An 8,914-nucleotide genomic window follows, 5' to 3' on the forward strand; every position below is an offset into this window, starting at 1 on the left:
GCTGCCATTTTGTCCTGCTTTGTCTGGTGTGAAAGTTACAAAAAGTTCATTTTACATTTCACTGAAAACACTTATCAAGCTTCTAAACCAGAGCAGCAGGCTAAATTTGTTTATAAACAGGCAAAGTATGCTCAGCGAGACAGGAAGCGATAAACATTTCGTGATAAGAAAAAACCACTGCTGCTACTTGGCTGTACTGCTTGACTGCTGGTGTATGGAGCTCTGAAACTAAATTAAAAAGTTGAGAAAATCTGTTGTGTCAAAAATTTAGCTGAATATTTACAATTGTAACACTATTTATAAAAATATAGACTCAAAAGAAATCTAAAGGATTAGTGTTAGCTGGCTACCTAGTTGAAGCTAACTTTTGTGCAGGTAATCAGTCATATTCAAAGTCCTGCTAGAGCACTATTGTATAAACCATAGACTGTATATAAAGACGACTCCCACTCTGTCTCTGTTAGCAGATAGGAAACGAACCAAACTAAAAACTACAAAGTACAAATCAAATAACTTTTTCCCAGAGGTGATTTTTGTTATTTTAGGTATAGAAATTATCACGCTAATTTGTGCACAAGGAGTCGCTTTGCCGAGGAGTTTGTTTTAATGTTACTTGATTATATAAAAAGGGGTTTATCTGGGATGATTTAATACTGTGGCTTCACCTCCAGTGGCTACTGCGAAGAATGTAGTTGCAAAATGCATCACAACAACAAGCAAGCAAAACTCTTGTAATAGCAGCTAAAACATTTTAGCCAGTAAGCTAACACTAACAAAGTTGGCTAGCTACTTAGCATTCTCACACACCATATGTATTTCTGTATAACATTAATAAGGTAAAGTAAACATTTTTTGTTTTGCTCTTTTAATTATTTGACTAACAGTAGTATTCATTTATGTATTTACTTGATCGACAGCCCTTTACTGCTGTTGGTTTTGGCTTAACATTACTTCTATAAGTTTGTAAGAAATTAATAAAGGTAGATAAAAATATCTGTCATGTGTAGTTGGAAGGATATCTAGTTTTTTTTTTTTTATAGTTTTTTTTTAGCATGTGGCAGTCCTGACGTGAACCTCTGGTTCTCTTTAAGCTTTCCACTGCAGCAGCTAAATGTCAGCAGGCCTCCCACACATGCATGACCCTGTCTGGCTTCATTAATACCCTGCTATGGTTCATGAGATTGGGATTGCGTCAGGTCAGAGGCAGCCCTTCTACTTTGCTGCTGACCACAGTCCCAGGGCCTCTGCTCCACTTCCCCAGCTGGGGTTTAATAGGGGCATCTGGGAGCAGAAAGGGAGGAAACACCACATACCAGCACTGAGCAGAGCCATTTTGAGGCTCACCAAGGATGCCAGGGACTACTATACTGACGTGTGATGTTGAGTCTGATGTGGCGTAAGCCTGCAGAGACCTTGCACTTGTTCCCATGAACCATGCTGACGTGTGATGCCACCTCAGTGATTAAGGCACTTATGCTCTTCCCAGTAAGGGAAAAGGTTTGTCTTGCTATATGTAGGTTATCACAAAAAAAAAAAACTCAGAGTAATTGAAAATCTATTGTACTACAGGAATACACATGGGGCCAATAAGTATAGAAGGCTCTGATGTTTTGTCTCTGCATGTAATCCTGTTAATGACCTTCAACCACAGCTTAGATGGGGTTGCTCCCTCCACCTCCTATTATGTACTGGGACCAGTGAAGCAAAGCTCATTTTATCTGCACATATGCTCCCATCCAACTGCACTTATTTTCCCTCGTCTCTGTGGTCCTTCTTTGTACTTACTCTTCTCTTTTCTGAGTTCAAATACAGCAGCCAGTACATAAAATGGCCCAAAAAGTGTCACAAGGACAAAAAAATTGTATTTTGAGTCTTTAATAAATGAAAAAGTAATGTTATCATCCTAATAGCAGCCTCCTACCTAAGTCTTGGACACTGGAAAAGAGCAGGGGATGTCTCATCAGGGGCTACTCATATGTACTCATATGTGGATTGTCCTCTAAACCTCAGTTGCCTCCGTTACCCCTAGTAGCACGCCTCTTACTGCGTACGGCCTGGCTGCTACCACCCTCCCTGGCTGGTCCTGGTTCTGATTCCTGTCACAGAGGAAATAAAAGAGAAAATGAATTTTAGGAAGGATGGAGTCAATTTAATCTGAAGTGAGGCATATTGAGAAGTGATGGAAAGATGGTTTTTTGTTACATTTTCACAAAAAGGAGTGTAGGGGAAGGATGGCAAATTGGGTCAGAAATATGGATGGAGGGAATGATTTTAAGAAATAAGTATAGCAGAAGATGTTTTTATAAGCCACTGTTTGATTTCACGTTTCCATGCAGTTTGAATTTTCTTTTTTTTTTTAGATAAATTAATAACTAGCACTCTCCACTACAGCTTTCTTGCCATATCATAAGTGCAATTAATGGAACTCGATGTGTTGTGTCAGACACTGATAAGCTCTTTTTCAGCACTGTACCAGATAAGATATCTGACAACTGTATGAAAACAGTTTGAACTGCAGTACCCAGAAACCGTGCAACAAGATCCCAGTAGGCCAGACTCCATGGCTGTTGACAGGGGAGGCTGTTTTCTGTAGTGGGTTTATGATCAAATGAGGGTATTTTGCATTAAAACTTGAGTCTTAGGTCAGCATGCTTCCGGTTTAAGTGGATTTCTTTAGGAAAATAAGGGGATTTCAGAACATTCATACATCACAGAGAGGCTCAATAAAATATTTCCCTGACACTATGTATAGTATTTGCTTGAGGTGGCTTTGCTGGATATAAACCAGAGTAACCACAGTCTAATAGGAGCCGTGTGTGTGTTGTGTATTGTGTGTGTTTGAACACATTCCTAAGCAGAACATCAGCCGGCAGAATCTTTCTCTCAATTACTAGCATCAAACATCCTTCTTCTCAACCTCAGTGCTGATTAAAGCCACATTTGGATCTGAATCTCCTTTTTTTTGTCTGCCATCCTCTCTTCTCCTCTTTCCTCAGTTTTTATTTCTCCTTCTGGTTCTTCCATCTCTTTCATGCTCATTGGTTTTTCAGTCTTGCCATGACATTTATTTTCTTCTCCTTCATTTTCTCTTCTTGTGTCTTCTTTACACACTTACACTTGGGCCCACACACAAACACATAACTTCTACTTTTGGTGACTTTAACTCAAAAATGTTTACTCTGCCTTACTTTGTCTGGAGTAAAACAAGCAATGGACTTTGTATTTTATCACAGGTCTTCTCCTCCCTCCTCTCTCCCTCTCTTCTCAAGTCCTTCACTCACTAACCCCGCTAACCAGGTGAACAAACATACAAGATAAGGCTGCATATTTTAGGTTCACCCTTTGGCTTTCAATTATGTTCCTATTTGCACCATCCAGGTTCAGTTTGAGTCCAAGCAAAACACAGCTACACTTCCTCCGCAGCCAAAAAAACATTTTCATTCTTCAACAAAAATCCATACTCTCCGAGGCTCTCTGCTTCCTGCGTCTCCTGGAACTGGCAGTTACAATTTACTCCCCCCAGTTTGCCGCTCCTTTTTCTTATTGTAGTATTCTAAGTTTTACATTGAGGATTTGCATTGCATAGGTTCAAGGAGAACAGGCAGAGGTGGAAACTATGCAGAGCTGGGAAAACTTTGTAAATTGTCCACATCAATCATCATGAGAAAGGGTCACATGCAATTGGAGTTTGGACATCAGCCAGTCAACAAGCAGACTTGAACCTACGTCTGCTTTTCAGTTTTCAAGTAAAAATCATGATGGCTTGGCTCACCTGCAGAGTCCACTAAAACTATTTCTAAAAATATTTGAAGCAACTTGCTAAATTGTAATTAGCAAACTATAGAACTAGTTTAAAATTTGCTCACAACATTTGAGAGTTGATTATAGAGGAGGATTAGGACCACTAAAAAACTTGGGTTCTGAAAATTCTGTAAAAGTCAACTTTAAAGTCACAATTCTGAGAACAAACTTGCTTGGCTATACGTATTTCCCTCACACAGCCAAAAGTCACAGCAGCGACCAACCAATTGGCTGCATTACCTGCTGGTTGTTGACCAGTATTTGACCAACATGGCATTTTCTTAAAACTCAGCATATTCCTCTACTTGGGGTTTGATCATGTTGTTTGAATAAGCTGTGACCACTTGGTGATGGCAGAAAAAAGACCCTTTTCCCCTACATCACCATGTGGCCACAAAAGAAAAAAAAGCTAGGGAATCCTGTGGTGTGAAAACAAACACAGCAGCCAGATTCAGTTTGCACCTCTGAAAGTGTTCCTGTGTGGTTGCCTCAATGACACCCAAAGGTCACAAAAACATCCCCTCAGAGTAAAAAAAAAAAAAAGATAGGGAATAAACAAGGACAAACAGTTTACTTACTAATGAAAACCTTTGAAAAGTGCTGTGTCAATAGTATAAATCATATGATGGGGATGTACAGGAAATATGTTACATATATATCTTAATCACGTGCTGCTGGCTGAGCTGAGCGCTTAGAGGAGTCTGACACGGAAATATCAAAGCACATCTTCAAGGAGGATGCGCTGTACGCCTACTCTAGGGAAACTAACTGGGGGAATTACAGAGCCAGTCACACGTAAAAATGCCACACACAGTATGCAGCAAATCCACTGCATGTTGTCGACTGGATGTTATTGTTATTGATCACCTCTTGTGTGTTTGTTTACTGGTGGGCCAACAAGGTCTTTTATCAATGTGTGTGGGCGTGTGTGTGGTGTTTCACATAGTGGCCTCCCTTGTGCCTGACTGGCAGGCTGTCGGGGTCAAAAAGCAATTACCCCCAATTTGTAATGACTCCAACAGTGTGCTGTTTGTTTGTCTTCATGATTAAAACGCTCTCAGGCCATAGACTTCAATTTCACAGCCCCATGTTGCACTTAATCATTGTAGCTTACATCTTGGTAATGTCAGTGACAAGTATGAAAATGGACAGGTTATGTCATGGCACTGCTGTAATCACAAGGCAGAGTGATGATAATGAAAGCACTGCCAGAGTTAACTCTGACCAAGGCAGCAGTGGGGGAACAGTAATGATATACCGCTGCTGCTGCTCCTACTGAATATAAATATGAGGACAGGTTTGAGTTTCATGTCTGACATCAGAGAAAAGACTCCCAACACTAAAACAACTTATGCAGCAACCTTATACACTAGACTGTTAACACAGTGTCTGATAACAGCTTAGTTTCAGTCAATATTTTTACAAGCCATAAGTGAAATAACGTTTCATTTCTCTCCACAGAAGTAAGATGTCTCCCAAGAAACTTATGAATGGTTTTAGTAGACAAAAAACTTCATTATAACAGGATGACAGTCACCCAACAACAATAACAGACAAAAGTTACTGTAATAAGTTGAGCAAACAAAATAAATGTCTCAGAAATGTGTATATAACGTGTACTATAGCAGCATTTTACATTTCACAGATCAACTAAAACATTCACCGAATAATATCAATAAACTGACTATTCCTACTGCAAACACAGTTTGTTTCTAAATGAATATTGTATTAAACAAAACTGGCATACAGTTACCATTCACTTATCACTGTGTTAGAGTGATTTAACTTCAAAAATGTATAGGCTATAAACTCACCCCAGGAAACCGCGACACGGTGAAAAAAAATAAAAGGAGACTGGCGGACTCCAGCTTAATTATGTTTCCAGCAGAAATACATTCCAGGTCGGTCCGAGTGAGGCGGTGGTGTAGCTGGACTGCCCCGTTGGTGCCGCGGGGCTGTGGAGCGGCGCAGCGCGGAGGATGGGGAAAGGGGCGGGCCGGGGACCAAATACCAATGAGAGCGTGAGGGGACCATACCAGCGGCTCCAACACTGCCTCGTCAATCTGATGTCTCTACAACGCACAAATTGACTTGTCAACACGACTGGAAGCAGTTGAACTAATGCGTGTAGAGAAACGAGGCAGCGTTGGGCGCTCTACTTCAAATGTGAACCCGGTGCTGGAGGCTCCCTAGTTGTCACAGTTAAAGCTACAGTGTGTAACTTTTTTAAACATATTTTTGTTGTAGAAACATGTTCAAAACTTGTGTTAATGTGGAGAGGTGCTGTCCAAGTCTCCTGTGACCCAGACTCAGTGAACAGCACTGGCAGCAGTGCAGAGATATTAACTTCTAAAGGTTTTGAGTGGGACTGGCCTTTGTAACCAGTCAGAGCTTTTCAGTTATTTCTGCTTGATGAGCGTGTTGAAGTGTTGCTGCATTCTCATTTACTGTAATTTCATAACAACAGATATCTGAAGAGCTGGGCAGGGCTTGGTGGAACAGGACCAGGGAGCGCTGGGCAGAGCAGAGTGGATTGATTTGGAGTTTCATGCTAGTGCCACCTTCAGTTACTTACTGTAGCTTTAATTGTGACAAGTTTTGCTGAGATGTGATTTTTGTGTTATTCACAGTCCAGAATAAAACAGTTATTGGTGGGGATTTTTAAAGAAATGGGAGTAGCCTATGTTGCCTATCCATAAACACTTTTTAGGCTTGTCTGAATTTACAAGAGAATAAAACACTATGCCAACCAGTTCTCATCAAACTGTAATCATATGGTTTTATCAGCTGACTTTCAGCTAGAGGGAACATAGTTATGAAATTGTTTCACCATGACTCACTTTGCCTTAACATCCAATAACTTGCCACACTTAGATGTGATTCAGTTTAAGATGAAATCCGACTGACTTTTGCCGAGGGCTTTTTGTGCATTAGATTAACCAAAATAAAACTACAGCCTAGCTTTAGTCCACCTGCCATTTGCTGAGAGTAATATGAGCTGTTGTATTTATTACAGGAGTAGTTGAGACATACTCTCGTGTTTGTACAGTAAATATGAAGCTACAACAAAGAGATGTTAGCCTAGCATAATGACTTGAAACACTAATGGCTCTGTATGAATGCAGCAGAAAGCTGTTATTTGTATTGCATTTGCTTAATCTGTACAAATGTAAAAAATGACAAGTTAAAGTTTACCAGGAAACACTGACTTCTTTAGAGCTGTTGGAAGATGTTTTTTTACATTCAGAAATCCAAGCTAGCTGTTTCTAGTGTTCATGCTAAGCTAAACTTAGCATCATCTTGCTTCAACAGGCTGTTTGGACAGACATGACAATGGTAATGATCATCTCATTTAACTTTCAACAAGAAAGGAAGTTAGTATATTTCCCAAAATGTATAAGTATAGCCATTTCATGCATCACTATTTGTGATATTTCTGCTGTTAAAATATAAATTACAGTTTATATTGTCTTTTAGCTATACATGCGTTTCATGAGTTTGACACAGTTGGTAGGGCTGTAATATTCACCCTGAAAAAATGACGTCAGTAAACTGCACACAGTCTATTCATGTTTGTAATAATTCAACCAAAGAAACTAAAGAGTTCAGTCCAGTGAGTCACTTGATGAACAGCTCACTAACCACTCTTTATGGTACAGTAGAGAAGGATACAGTTTGTATTTTGTTCTTAAATTTGGAGAGGAGTCTGTGCATCACCATTTCATTAGTGCAAAAACAGTTCATCTACAGTACAGCATTTCCATCAGAAGGACAAGTTCTTTTTCCTCTATTGTGGATGAGCTTTGAAGTTTATGCTGATGAGGTAAGTAGAGTCTTACCTAAACACCTCAGCAAATTCAGATTTAAACCAATTCATTTAACTGCTCCATGGCTGACTGCTACAAAGCCTCATCCCACACTCAGAGAACAACATCTATCAGAGGTGAAGTGCACGTCAATGCTGACCTGGCCAACAGGAAACAGAGCCTTATCAACAGGAACAGAGGCATCCTCACCTTGTCCTCCGAGTCATGTAACAGGCCTGTCTGTCGTTACAGCTCCGAAGTGGCCTGATTGTCTGCCAGTGCTCTCCACGGCCGATGACATCGCAGCCACATGCCACTTATGAGTGAGCTACAACACTTCCCTGCTGCGCCTGCTTCCCTGGTACCACACACACAGACACACACTTACATGTTCACACACAGGCAGGAGGAAGTAAACATAATCACACACACAATCTGGTAAGTAACCATCGTTCACTGTTTTAGACAACACCCTTCCTCAATTGGAATAGGCTTCGCTTGTGCTATGTTTACACATGATGAATTAGTTTGAGTAGTAAAGTGCATTACAATATACATACATGTACACAGAAATTACAGACAATCTATTTAATTTCCTGCCTCATGGCATCAATCAAGGCAGTGTCCTGCATTATAACAAAGCAAATGTCCTGGTTTGGCAAATTCCTCTAATGACAAAGACTAGATTAACCTAAGTGAAACCTTTGGTTAATGGTTGCTGATTGGTTTCCAGGGGTGGGGGAGCTCAAGTCACATGACTTGACTGAAGTCAGACTTAAGTTGCAAATTAATTTGCAAATTTGAGGACTTGAGACTTGCTTGAATAAAACTGATAAAAGATTTGACTTTGACTTGGTATTCATGACTTGAGACTTGACTCAAACTTGAGACATGACTCAATTACTTTTATTTATTAACTATTTGCATTTTTTGATATTGAGAAGTTAGGTTTTGTTTCTGAAATACAACTGGGTGATTTTTAGTGCAATGTGCACAAACCTGGAAACCTACCAGAAAGTGACAGACCAGCAGAGGGTAACGCAGGTCACAGGATGCAGGTATCATAGAAGCTAATATTACGTTTAAGCTGTTAGACTTGGCTTTGAATTGATTACACAGTGAGAAGAGTTTCTGATAGCAATGAAAGGCATGCCTTTTCTATTTAATAGCTAAGGGTTAGTTTATCACGCATGAATGCATAATTCATAATCAGAGGAGGTTTGTGAATGTTTCGCTTAAATATATGATATTCCAATAACATTATAATTTAGTATGACTTAGCTTGTGACATGTTTGACTAGGGATTG

At 39.9% G+C, this 8,914-nt stretch overlaps 1 protein-coding gene across 3 annotated transcripts in view; it reads right to left on the minus strand.

The window, feature by feature from the left end:
* Nucleotides 1–7,928, minus strand: part of cdc42ep1a (CDC42 effector protein (Rho GTPase binding) 1a) — a 13,508-nt gene extending 5,580 nt beyond the window's left edge. Inside the window, exons 1-2 of one of the 3 annotated variants that reach the window (XM_020620364.1) lie at nt 7,818–7,928; nt 1,922–2,096 (exon numbers count right to left, since the gene is read on the minus strand). The gene's annotated coding sequence lies outside the window, so the exon portion shown is untranslated. Of the gene's footprint in view, nt 1–1,921; nt 2,097–5,615; nt 5,786–7,817 lie in introns of those variants that run through there. The other 2 variants (XM_020620363.1, XM_020620366.1) reach the window with 2 other exon arrangements.
* Nucleotides 7,929–8,914: the final 986 nt, after the last annotated feature.

Source organism: Monopterus albus, unplaced genomic scaffold, assembly GCF_001952655.1.
Source record: "Monopterus albus unplaced genomic scaffold, M_albus_1.0 scaffold236.1, whole genome shotgun sequence".
Lineage (NCBI taxonomy): Eukaryota > Metazoa > Chordata > Actinopteri > Synbranchiformes > Synbranchidae > Monopterus > Monopterus albus.